The 12,582-nt window shown below is 47.8% G+C and overlaps 1 protein-coding gene and 1 long non-coding RNA gene across 5 annotated transcripts in view; one reads left to right on the plus strand and one right to left on the minus strand.

Moving 5' to 3' along the window:
- Nucleotides 1–12,582, plus strand: part of TLN2 (talin 2) — a 446,949-nt gene that overhangs the window by 76,488 nt on the left and 357,879 nt on the right. For all 4 annotated transcript variants that reach the window (XM_073801108.1, XM_073801106.1, XM_033851753.2 and 1 more), the window contains exon 2: nt 6,827–6,916. The gene's annotated coding sequence lies outside the window, so the exon portion shown is untranslated. The remainder of the gene's footprint in view (nt 1–6,826; nt 6,917–12,582) is intronic.
- On the minus strand, nt 2,351–12,575 carry LOC141278033 (uncharacterized). Its single transcript, XR_012330166.1, has 2 exons — nt 12,196–12,575; nt 2,351–3,843 (listed from the first exon to the last, which is right to left on the minus strand). It is a non-coding gene; the product is annotated as an uncharacterized lncRNA (long non-coding RNA).

Raw genomic sequence — 12,582 nt, forward strand, 5'->3', positions numbered from 1 at the left:
ACATGTAATTGAAACACAGCTTGGACCAAATGAGAAACATTTGTGTTAGGTGGGGAAAAGATTCCAGAGGCTTCTCAACTGGGTCAAATACTGCTTCCTTTATTTGGAGCATGTAAGCAGACGTCTCATCTGAGACCAGCATTAAGAACATTGCCATTGGGACTTCCCTGGTGGTGCAGTGGTTAAGAATCCGCCTGCCAATGCAGGGGACACGGGTTCGAGCCCTGGTCCGGGAAGATCCCACATGCTGCGGAGCAACTAAGCCCGTGAGCCACAAATACTGAAGCCCGCATGCCTAGAAGCCCATGCTCCGCAACAGGAGAAGCCACGGTGATGAGAAGTCCGTGCACCACAGCGAAGAGTAGCCCCTGCTCGCTGCAACTAGAGAAAGCCCGTGCGCAGCAACGAAGACCCAATGCAGCCAAAAATAAATTAAAAAAAAAAAAAAGAACATTGCCATTTCTATCTGTTCACAAGCAAATGGATTTTCTGACCTAGGGAACTGTCTGAATTCTAGACCCACATAACACATTCAGTGAATCAGAAGAAAAAGTGTGTGGGTTGATCTGTCTCAAAAGAAATCTATGCCTTGAGAGTGAGTTTATAAATTCATTTCCTTTAATAATGCTACTTATCGAGAAGATGTGTCCTTTGTAAAGAACAGTGGGCCTGTACCTTTCGAAGTGGCAGGCTTTTTTGGTAGGTCCCAGAGGAACGAACACTTGAGTTTGCTGAGGAAGTCTAGTTGTTTGGCCCTTGGGAAATAGAGCCTAAACTTATGGCCTAATGTGATTGAGTAGTTGAGTCACTAGAGTATGCCCAAAGAACACCCAAGATCCTCTTTCAGTCTGTTTGTGTGCTTGGTTTGATTCTAGAATTGGCATCCTGAAACTCACAAGAATCCTTAACACTAAGGCATAGGCATTTCACAGATATCCGAGTCTTGACTGTTTGCCAGGAGTCTTCACTGTTGGCACCATCTTTATCTTTGTCCCCTACCTAGCATTCTTGCCTGCCAGGAACTCGGTCGAGGGAGTGTGAAAGGTACACAGAAGCTAACCCACTGGTAATGAGGTGTCTCACAGCAGGACAACATCCTCTGGCATGTACGGGGAAGGAAAGACTAATTTTGATTGGGAGGCTCAGGGGGGTCGTCTTGGAGGCTTGGGGACATGTGATTGGGTTTTGGGGGGAGGTAGATTGATATCAGACGAGGGGGTTGGGCTTTCCTGGAAGGAGTGGCTTGGGGACAGACCCCAAAGTGGGTGAGTAGAAGACAGGATGTGTTGGGGTGAGGAGAATCTCAGACACCAGATGCACTCTCGGGACTGGTTTGTGGCTCCAGGGCTGGGGGTATCTCTGGGCGGCAGCTGAGTCAGGGCGTCTGAGTGTGCGGGACCTCTTTCCAGGGTAAGAGATTTGAAGCGCATCCTGGAGTCAGTGCAGAACTTGAAGCGCAGAAGAGAAGGGAGAAAGATGGAAAAGCAGCTCTGCAAGCAGGGCAGGAAGGTACGAGGAAGTGGACAATGAGAGCCTTCCAGTCTAGTTCTCTCTGCTGCTGTCAGACTGATTGATGGGGAATCCGGGCTGCTCACGTGGGCTGGGCCTCCGGGAAGACTATCGAATATTTTTTCTTGTGTCTTTATTATAGTCCTGAGTTTTCAAACTCGAATGTGAAATGACTGAGTTATGCTGGACTCAGAGGGAACGGTCCACTCATACCCGTCTTCCTCCCCAAACTCTATTATTGTTTATCTTAGTTACCTACAAGAGGCCTCTCTAACACATCGTCTTTCTCCCTTTTCCCTCAGTTTCCTTACTATTAATCTACTGGGTGCCCTGTGCAAGGTGCTAGGGATGCCAGCAGGAGAGGGCAGCCCATGCCCTCATGGAGCTCCAGGTTGAGACAGACCAGAGACGAGCTGATCTGGAACTCAATGCAAAGTGCAGGGGCGGGGTCCCTGCAGAGGGAACTGCAGGAGGGCTGTGCACGGGGCGCTGGTTGGGGGCTGTGCGCTGGAGAAGACCACCCAGCTGTGGGTGGCGATGCCGGTTATGGCTGGTTTCAAAAAGAGCTCCTACCTTCACATGTGACCTAAAGTTTCTTCCAAACAGCATAGTCTCTAAGAATGGCAGACGTTTGGGGATGTTTTTTTGGTTGTTTTTTTTACTCTGTCCTAACCCTTACCCCAGCACCGCTTCAAAGCAGAACACAGGCTATCTTATTGTGTTGTGGAAGTTATTCAAGGGATCCTTAATCCTTATGTGTTACGTATTTGCTTATAGAATAAATTAACGATGCCTTGGAATTATTCTTTGGTGTTTTAAAATGCACGTAGGGGCTCTTGGAATGAATTAAAAATTGATTTAAGAGCACTTATGTCTTGATATTTTCCTCTCTCCAAGGGAACCAGAAGGACAACTCTGGTGTATTTGGGGGTGGGGGGCGTCTGCAGAACTTTTTGACCTTAAAGGGTACCACCTCCTTCTCTTCCTCTCCCAGCACTGAGCACAGTGCCTTGGTGTGTAGTAAATCCGGAGCACGCTCACGCTTTTCATCCGTCCCTTTAGTCTGCATGCCAGTCCTTCCCCGGGCAGCAGGTGTGATAATGCGGGGAAGGCAGCAGGAGGCCTGCGAGTGTGGTCTTTTCCTGCCTGTGTTCTCCAAGGTGTGAGAGAATCGTGAGGACTGAAAGTGTAAGCCCACTCTAGGGCCCCAGAGATGCCGGCCTGTTATCGGAGGGTCCACTGTCATTCCTGGTCCAGGCCCTTGATGTAAAGGAACTAGCTGTTGGACGTAGTGACTGATGCCCCGTGGATGAGGTCTCGAGCCTCACCGAGCGCTCCAGCCCCCTCCTTGGCTAAAGAGCCCCCGTCTGCGGGTTGTCTGGGTTAAACATCAAAAAGCTACCTCTGGAATCTGTTTCCTGGCTCGTCCATCCTCCCATGGGTTCCCCTAGGGTGGAAACAGTGACTCTGTGAATGAGCACTTCAGGTTTAAGAAGGATCCCACTTAGGCACAGGCTCAGTGGGAAAGGGGCATGAGATCATTTTGTTCCCATTTTAGTTGCTGAAACCCTTTGTTTTTCTGGAATTGGCTGGCCTCTACTTTTCCTGAGCGCTGGGCGATAGTTTCCCTGTAAGCTATTGTTTTGAGTCTATCAAGAATGTTGGGCTCGCATGCATATGTGTCCTCGTGTGTATATTTACACACACACTTTTTAAATTGCAGACTTGAGCTAGGGGAGGAGCAGAAGAGACATAGCAAGAGATGAGAGACGACAGTATTCCCTTTCTTAGGCACATGCTACTGTGAGTCCGTCCTGCACAGTGTATGGGTGCAGGCTCTCCCAAACTGGGTTAAAACGTTGTTTGATGTCGTGGTGTCAACGTTTGGCGGTTGTAACTAAAAAATGATAGCTTTGTCTGCTAGTAAGATTACCTCAGAAAAGGGTCTTTTTGGAATGGCATGCTCCTGCTCAGATTATTAGGCAAGGAGCATACTTTCCTTATTTGGTTGAGATAGTATTGGTAAGTGTGTGGGAAGGGCTAGGAACCGAGATGCACTGCTTATGGCTCCATACACTGTCCACCTCTTTTTCTGGCCAGTGGATGTCTTGACCGCTCACTGAATGAGCAGAGTTCTCACAAGGAGGGTAGAGTAATGAGGCACCTGAAGGAGAAGATGTAAGGCACCACGGCCTCTGTATCCAGCTGAGGAAGGAGGTGGCCAAACGTTCCTCTGAGTTCTGCACACGTGTCTGGGCTTCGCTTCTTCCTTAGCAGTTCAGGAAGACTTACTGAGATTGTTCACAGTAACAGAATGTGCCCCAGGAAATAGGCCTGCCAAGCATGGAAGAGGAAAGACCAATGAGTTCGCAGAAACACAACACCAGCTTTTCCCAGAGTGACGGGCAGCATCGGGGCTCAGCTTGGAATACAGGGCTGTCCCAGGGCGTGGACATTTTTTTTTTAAAAAACAAGATGTATTTATAGATAGTGCCCCAGGGGCCACAGCTGGTAACTATTCCCTGGCAGGCCGCACCCTCAGACAAGCACTGGGCTCGCTGCAGTTTCACTGCTGTCTTGAGCTGGGTCTGAGATGACAAGTCCTGGAGGTCCTTGTCACCGACCTGAATCTCTCTGTAAGGAAGATTGCTTTACTCTGTGACATACATAGAGAAGAATATGTGAAATGTATGGGAATAGTTTGAACATCTGGGAAGCCAACAACCAGGCTAAGAAATCAACATTACGAATATCTTAAATGTCTTAGACGCTCCACCTCGCCTCAGAGTTGTGATAAGCATCTCAATTTTTCATTTTAACTGAGCCTTGGTACCTATGTTTGTGTTCCTAAACAACGCAGATGTTTGATATTGTTTTTGTTTTGAAAAGCTGAGTACCAAGCACAAACACGGCTTTGGGAAGGTCCCTGTTGAAACTGGTGAAGGCTCCCAGGCACAGCCTAGGGCTCTAGAACAGTTATTAACATTGCTGGCTGCAGAGTCATACTCTCCACCGTAAGAGCTACATGAAGCCAATTTTCTCGCTGGTCCTTGCCCTTGTGTATCTCTTTGTAAATGGCATTGCCACTCATGACCCTCTTCACCAAGGGCTTGTAGAAAGTTCAGAGAGAAAGATAAAAAGGGACTCCTATTATATTAATTAAGCCGGGGTCCTTAACCAGAGGTACAGAGAGATTTCAGGGGACTCTGAACCCTCTGAAACTGAATCTATTATGTTCTTCTTCTGGGGGAGAGGGTCCATCATATTTCCAGAGGGGTTTATGGACCCTCCTTCCCTGTAAGAATAAGGAAAAATGTGGCCAATATGGTAGGTTGTGTTTTGTTGTTGTTGTTGTTTTTTTAAAAATTTTTTTTTTTGGCAGTACACGGGCCTCTCACTGTTGTGGCCTCTCCTGTTGCGGGGCACAGGCTCTGGACGCGCAGGCTCAGCAGCCATGGCTCATGGGCCTAGCAGCTCTGCGGCACGTGGGATCTTCCCGGATCAGGGCACAAACCCGTGTCCCCTGCATTGGCAGGCGGACTCTCAACCACTGCGCCACCAGGGAAGCCCTTGTTTATTTTTTAAAATGAATCCTGGGACTGTTGAATTCCTTGAAATGTGTGTGAGTCCGCTTGTGTGCGAGTCTGCGCTGGCTTTTTACCTGTGAGCATGCCTGACTTTGGAAAGGGAAAGTTGTGCCCTGGACTGTCCAGGGCAGAATCCTTGACCATTCTGTGGGTGGCCTAGCAGGCTTTGCATTTTCTCTGAAATCTGCATCTTTTACTCTTGACCCAGAGTAACTGAAATGCTAAAAGGGGGGAAAAAAACTGGAATGGTTGCTGTAGTTTCAAAACAAATGACCTCACTGCCTAAATTCTACTTCATGCAAAAGAAACCCTAACTTTCCCCCTTATAAATAATAATGGACCTTTGGGGAAACAGATACAAATACCCATTTAGCGCGGGTGGGGGCAGATTTGTCACTGCTGAAGGAAACTCCCTGGAAACAGAATATGACTATTGTTACACCAACTTTGTAGTTACTTCCTAAGAGATGGCAATTTAAATTTATCATGACTGACATTCACTTCTTCAAAGTAGGCGAGTAATTACGCTTTGTATAAGCTGACTTAATGGGAGGTACTTTCAGCTTGTTCCAGCAATGTAGGGGAATTTCAGAATTCTCTAGCTGAAGAGTTGAGTCTTATTTCATCTCTGCTCTTTCGTGGATGAGTTGATGGAAGACGTGCAAGGTTAGGTGTGATCTGCCCAAGGTTGCATTGATTTGTCAGGGTCACCTGGAACTAGAACCCCAGGGGAAGAGGTAACTATTTACATGATTATGGCTTAAATATATAATTAGATGATGATTCATTAAAAAAAAATAACCAGAAGGGTCATTTTCTAAAGACTCAGCATTTTGATCATTCATTTCATTTTAACAAAATGACCAATGACAAGTGTTAGCCCCCCATATCTTTGAAATGTACCACTTCTTGTGGTCTCCAGGCATTTCCCTGGAGGGTTCTGGTCTCTTGGGTCTGTAAACCTGATGTATGGAGAAGGTGCTTTTGTTTTGGTTCTGTGCTGTTTATATCTCATAAATTCAGAATTTTTAGGTCTTGAGGTTTTCCTCCACAGTTTTTAGATTTTTCTTCTTGTACTCAAATCTGAACAGTCCTGAGGTTTTTCTTTCTCTCTTTTTCTTTTGTCTTTGAAGAAAACCAGGAGTTTCAGTTTGGCTCTTCAAAGTCCTTGGGGATTAAAGAGAGAGAACTAGGGGACCGATTAAGAGTTGTCTCTTCTCCTCTGTTAAGAGCCAGAACGAATAAGAACAACATTTATTTAGAACCTGAGTTTCTTGAAGGAAGGTAATTTACAGGTAAACTTAAGCTCTTTATAGACTTGATTCTGACATTCCCTTCCTGGACTCGCCATCACATGCTGCTGATTTTGGACAAGGCCTGTCTCTTCTGAGTCTTGGCTTTTCTCATCTGTAAAGGGAGGGGTTGGGCCTGATTATCTCCAAGGGAGCTTTGCAGCCGTACGTCTGGACTCCACACTGGGGGATTTGCAGAGAGGCTGTTCTGGAGCTGCTGCTGGTGACATGGTGCTTCTCCCAACATTGTGGGCAGAAGAGTTGCCATCTGTGTCAATGTACAGTGCTCTGAGACCACTGGCTCCGCGTGGCGTTTTCCTTTTCTGCTCTCTTGAGAATCTGAAGCCCGTCGGTGTCATTCAACACTGGGACAGTGTTGCTTCCCCACTAACGTGGCCGCCTGTACTGACTCATGTCATTTGTCTCTTTTTTTGCCAGCGTGCTGCTGCAGGGTAACATCTGGACTGGGCTCCTGGACCCTTGGATGTTCGGCTGCCCGCAAGTTCCTGGATCGACTTGGCGAAAACGGTGAGTAATCTCCATGTTTCAACTTTGGAATCCGAGGGCTGGAGGGGTAGTGGCTAGGGGACAAAGTCTAGCTGATGGACCACCTCCCTCTGCAGACCTCCTCTGGCACGCCCACCTTCAGGAGCCTTAGAGATGGCAGCTGTGACTCCAGACACAGCCTTTCTGCCCCAACGGTCATACGGTTGGGGGCCTTCTGAATCTGCCTCCTGAGAGCTACTTTGTAGAGCCCAACTTACCAGTCTTGATTCTCTATCCCTGCTGGCCTACAGGCCGAGACTCTTTTTCTTTTTTTGCGGTACGTGGGCCTCTCACTGTTGTGGCCTCTCCCGTTGCGGAGCACAGGCTCTGGACGCGCAGACCCAGCGGCCATGGCCCATGGTCCTAGCCGCTCCGCTGCATGTGGGATCTTCCCGGACCAGGGCACGAACCCGTGTTCCCTGCATCGGCAGGCGGACTCTCAACCACTGCGCCACCAGGGAAGCCCCCGAGACTCTTTATGGTGGCAAGTGCAGGTGCTGATCCTTGCAGCTGACATCCTCTTCCCCAGGGCCTCCTCATCCATCACACCTGAGCCTCACACCGCCCCTGGTGCGAACCCCTTTTATTTTTTATTTATTTTTTCGGCTGTACCACATAGCTTGCGGGATATTCCCCGACCAGGGATTGAACCTGGGCCACCACGGTGAAAGCCCGGAATCCTAACCACTAGGCAACCGGGGAAGTCTGCAAACCCCTTTTGGAGAGGCCTCCTCTGACCGCCTCGTTAGAGACTCCTTCCCCCTACCCCCAAGTGTTCTGTCTCTTCCTCTCTCAGGCCCTTGCTTGCACCTTTCTTTGCACTTAACACAGGACAGACCTCTTCAGTCACTCGGTAGACCACCCATTCATCCATTCATTCGTTCAACAAATATTGATTAACTACCGTGTGCCGGTGGCTAAGGTTGGCACAGTCTGTGCTCTCATGGAACTTCCATGAAGAAAGAAAAAGACCAAGTGAAAACCTAAGTAAATGATCACAGTCCTGTCTGGGTAGACGGCTTTGTTCTAAATACTCTCAAGCACTGGCCCCTGGGGATCTAGTTAAACTGCAGACCCTGATGGGGTAGGTCTGGGTGGAGCCTGCGAGCCTGTGCTTCTGTCAAGGTCCAGGCGATGCCGAAGCTGCTGGTTTGTAGCTCACACTTGGAGAAGTAAGGTCTAAGGATCCTGACGCCCCTGAGACTTGTCCTCGAGTGTGACTCTTGGCGAACTGCCTGAAGTGTGTGCCTGTAAAGCTCCCAGAGACCCGGCGGGAGTTTGTCTGGTGGGTCCGTCTCCCTCAGCTGTGTGAGGCTGAGTGGTTTGAAATATGAGCCCTACCAGAGCGTATGGGAGCCTGTTACCCTCCCCAGTGTCTGTGAGCTCGTACCTTGTTATTGTGTGTTGCGGTGTTGTCAATGAAATCCTCCCTTAAATACGATGCTTTTCAGATTCTTGAGGTGGAATCCCGTGAGGTCTCTGCAGTGTGCCTATTTTGACGTCAGCATTTCTGAAAACACTGAGGCTGTTTCTTGTTTTTAAGAGCAGACTGCCTCAGCTGGGCTAATGTGGCACTTCAAGTGGGTTGTTGAGAAGTGAGACTATATTGGAAGCGGAGAACTGACCACAGAAAGAGCAGGCAGAGCGAGGGTTCGAGGGGCTGGCAGGGGGGCTTAGGGCACTGATGCCAAAGGGGGCGTCTTGAGTCCAGCTGGTGAATTGGCCCCTGGGGTGTTCTCTCGAGATGCCGGTGTGGTGTTGCCGGCTCAGCACTGCTGTACTGCTGCAGTCAAGCCTTTCAGAAGTCATGTTTAGTTTTTACAAGGAGCCAGATTGATTCTCCACTAGCTAATAGTTCTGGTGGCCATTGATGGAGCACTTACGACATACTAGGTTTTGGGCAAAGCACTTGGCACATGGCCCGGTGCCTTTAACCTTCCCGATGGCTCACGAGGCAGGTAGTCACCTTTTTACAGAGGACAAGATTGAGGTCAGGGGTGACCAACTTGCCCGGGGTCACACAGCAAGTAGGCTCAGGATCCGGCCTGGTCTGTCAGCCCTTGGGCAGGGCCTTTTCTCTTCTTGCTTTTACCACCTGGATCATGACTAGAGAGAGGATTTTACTGCTGGTGGCAAGAGTGGTTTGCTGATTAGTTGTGTTACTTTTCTTCCATCTTGCCCTCATCATACCCCCGGGTATGGCGCGTCCCTGTGTGTCAGCTTCTGTAGCACTTTCTTCCCTTGAGTTAGAGGAGGAGCTTGGCCAATATGGGGCAGAAATGAACAGGGAAGAAAAGGGTACATTTTGGAGGCTGACGTTTCGCCCCACCCTCGCTAGCTTCTGCCAGCCTCCCTGGGGACAGGTCTCTAGGGGGCCTGCAATGGCTGCCTGTGACCCCGAGAGTCAGGGCTACACCTTAGTCCTTGACGGTTCACAGCTGGAGGCAGAAGGTGAGGAGTCAGGTTGATGGCATTGTTTTTGAAGACCATTTTCTGGCCACTTTATGGGATTCCTGTATCTGACCATTTCCAAATAACCTTGTTCTGCTCAGGGTTATTTTGTGTACTCTGTATCAGATACACAATTCTAGAGCTTCATGGGTTTTAAGTTTTGAACTAGGTTCCTTGATTTTGGTTTCATATATATGCTGAGTGCGTGTATATACTGAGCCACTCACCAGATGCAGAATTAAGTTGAATCCATGTAACTAGGCTTCCGAGGCAAGGTGTGCACTCTGATTCTCACGTTTTAGGCAACGCAGGAACCGTACTATTAGGCGTGTGTTGCAAACTCAGTGTTACTAAGTCCGTGCGCATCCCTACCCACGGGAGTGGTAGGGTGGGCCCTCCCATGTAAACATGGAACTGGATCTTAAAAGCAGCGCCTTTTCACTTCTTTAGGCTTTTGCATCCAGAGTTAAGGATTTGGAGCTGGTGGGAACTGGATTCACCTCCCAGATCCATAGTGAGTAAACTTGTGCCCGTATATGTTTACCTGGGCCTCAATTTCTCATACAGGCACCAATGTCTAGTGGGTTCTGTTTTCTGGGCCTGATTCCTCAACAGTGAAAGGAAGGAGGTGAGTTTTACTTGGTTTTAGATATGATGTTCTTGGAGCACTGCGTACTCATCCTGGCCATGCGGTCTTCAAGGACTGGCTGAAGTGTCCCTTTTCCCCTGTGTCTGGCTGCATTCCCTCCAGTTGAGCTCTTTGCCCATGTCTGAAGCCAATTTCTTGGTCTGTAGAAATGAGCCCCTTGAGGACAGGGATTATGCTTCATCCAGCCTGTATCCCGGGGCCCAGCGCTCAGCCTTGGGCTCAGTTAAACATTTGTTAAATGAACCCAACAGTGTAATTTCCTTCTTCCATTGGCTTATCTAAAGCCAGTGTATCAGAAGAGCAGTGACTTAATAAGTACTGCTGATGAATCCCTGAGCAAACAGGGTGGTGGTAACAGTGGTCAAATGGGTCTCTGGTAATTATAGGCCTTCACAGGTAAACACAACGGTAGGTGTTCCCTTGCCTTTTGTGAACTTCAGAAGGCCTCCTCTCTGGGGTCTCCAATTGTTTTTAGTAATGGGAGAGAGCAAATGGGGTGGAAGAGGTTGAATGTGTGTCTAAAAAAAGTACTTTCCTGTAACAGCTTTTGTTTGTAAAGTAAAAGTATATTTTCAAGAGATACAACGTTACAAAACTAACTTGCAACCTGTTGATATTAAAGAAGAAAAGGAAAAGATTTATTAGAAGGGAAGAGAGTAGCTTCCCCCACAGAGTCTTTGCCAAAGTGTCCAGCCTTTTGGGCCTGTGTTTCATGCTGTAGGGTTACCAGACTTGGGACTGTCTCCCCTCGCTGTGAATTTTTTTTTTTTAAAGTACATCTGGTACAATGTGACAAATTTTAGGATGCCAGGGGATGGAGATGCAGGCCCCTCCCCGCTTCAAATGCAGGGATAAACAGTATTCGGATACTCTGTGATTTGCCATCCTTGTTTCTTGCCTCTGCTTCAATGCAGGAGTCTGTCAATCCCTGTCATTCAAAATATCCCAGCCTTAGAGCCACTATTGCTCACAGGGCACTTGGGGTTGGGGGACACAGAAGGATTTTGCCTGCAGCCTATGGCCGAGTGCCCCTACCCAGCAAACCGGGATGTTCTAATCCATTGTATTACCTTGTCTGAAATTGTGGGTCCATGGTGACATCCGATCCCAACCCTTTTCCTCACTTGGGACCCTCAGAGCCATGTTTCTCTTTATTAAAAAAAGAAAAGCCTGAAAAGCAAGGTTTCTAATTAAAGGAAAGACTGACTGGGGATTTGGTAGTTTTTACACCTTTTTCCTCCTCACAGAGAGCTCTTACCTGGTTTAAGAACGGTAAAGGATACTGTTGACATCGTTTAGTTTTTGTGAGAAGGGACAATATTTTCAAGGTGGTAGCAGGACTCTCTATAACGTACTCATGACCCTTTGTGTGTGAGAAAGCATATTTTTTAAAAACAAAATGAATATTGTGTAATAATGTTCTGTGTAATGTATTTTAAAAACTAACATCGTGGACATTGATCCCCTGCTAAAAAGAAATCTATTCCATATGGAAAGACTGCATATTATTTCTTTCTGTTAACTTTTCATGGAAAAAGTATGTAACAGTTAAGTTGCGTGACCTTTCATCCTCCTGTTGCTGGCTGGGCTTCTTACCCTCCCTCTCCCCAGTTTTTTTCTTTTGGGTAATATCGCAATGAGCATTTTTGTAACATTTATTTATAGACCATATGGGCGTTTCTGTAGAATTTTGAGGTCAAAAGATATGCACCCTTACAAATTCACCTTTATTTATTTACTTATTTATTTGAACCCCGGAAGCTGGCAGTTTATTTTAAACAAGGTAAGATATGGAGTCACAAGTCCCAGTCCTGCCTCAAACAATTTGTACTGGACTTTCCTGGGCACCATATGTCTTTCAAGTAAATGAGCTTCTGAGGCAACAGAGAAGCAATAGAGAAAACCAAGCATAAAAATTCACCTTTAAAAAGATGATATACTTAGGTTCCCAATGACCTGAGGTCTGTCACTAGTACAGAATGTTGTTAATCTTAAATTTTTGTCATTTTGAAAGCTAAATATATAGAAGACTCCAAAAAAATATGGCCCTGGCAGGTCTGGGGGTTCATAGGGCTTCAAACAAAGTCTAACTAGCGGGGCTTGCCAGGATGCCCTCTCTGGTTCTGTGTTTCAGCCTTCGAGGCCTCGTCTCTGGACTTACCCTGTCCTCTCCGCGGGCTCCTTTTCTCTGCATCCTTCCCGTTCTTGATTAGACCCAGTGGTGCCGAGTGTTGATAGATACTCAGGAGCGTGTGTTCAAGCACGTGGGTGAGGGAAGTTGTGGGTCAGGCTGGAGGTGGCTTCTTGCTGCCCAGGCAGCTGTGGCCTCACTTCCTTCTCCAGTTCCCCACCTCTGTTCCTGCTCAGAGGGAAGCTCCTTGGCACACTTACTGTCGATGGCCATGCCAGGCTGTCTGCAGCCGGGGTCTCCCAGGCACCCAGAATTGCTCTGTGACATTTCAGGGGCACGTTTCTCCAACGCAGTCATGGTTCCTCTTTGTCATTCAGCAGGCGTCTGTGGCGGATCTTGTATTTAACAGGAGTGTGG

The sequence above is a fragment of the Tursiops truncatus genome, chromosome 2, assembly GCF_011762595.2.
Source record: "Tursiops truncatus isolate mTurTru1 chromosome 2, mTurTru1.mat.Y, whole genome shotgun sequence".
Classification (NCBI taxonomy): domain Eukaryota; kingdom Metazoa; phylum Chordata; class Mammalia; order Artiodactyla; family Delphinidae; genus Tursiops; species Tursiops truncatus.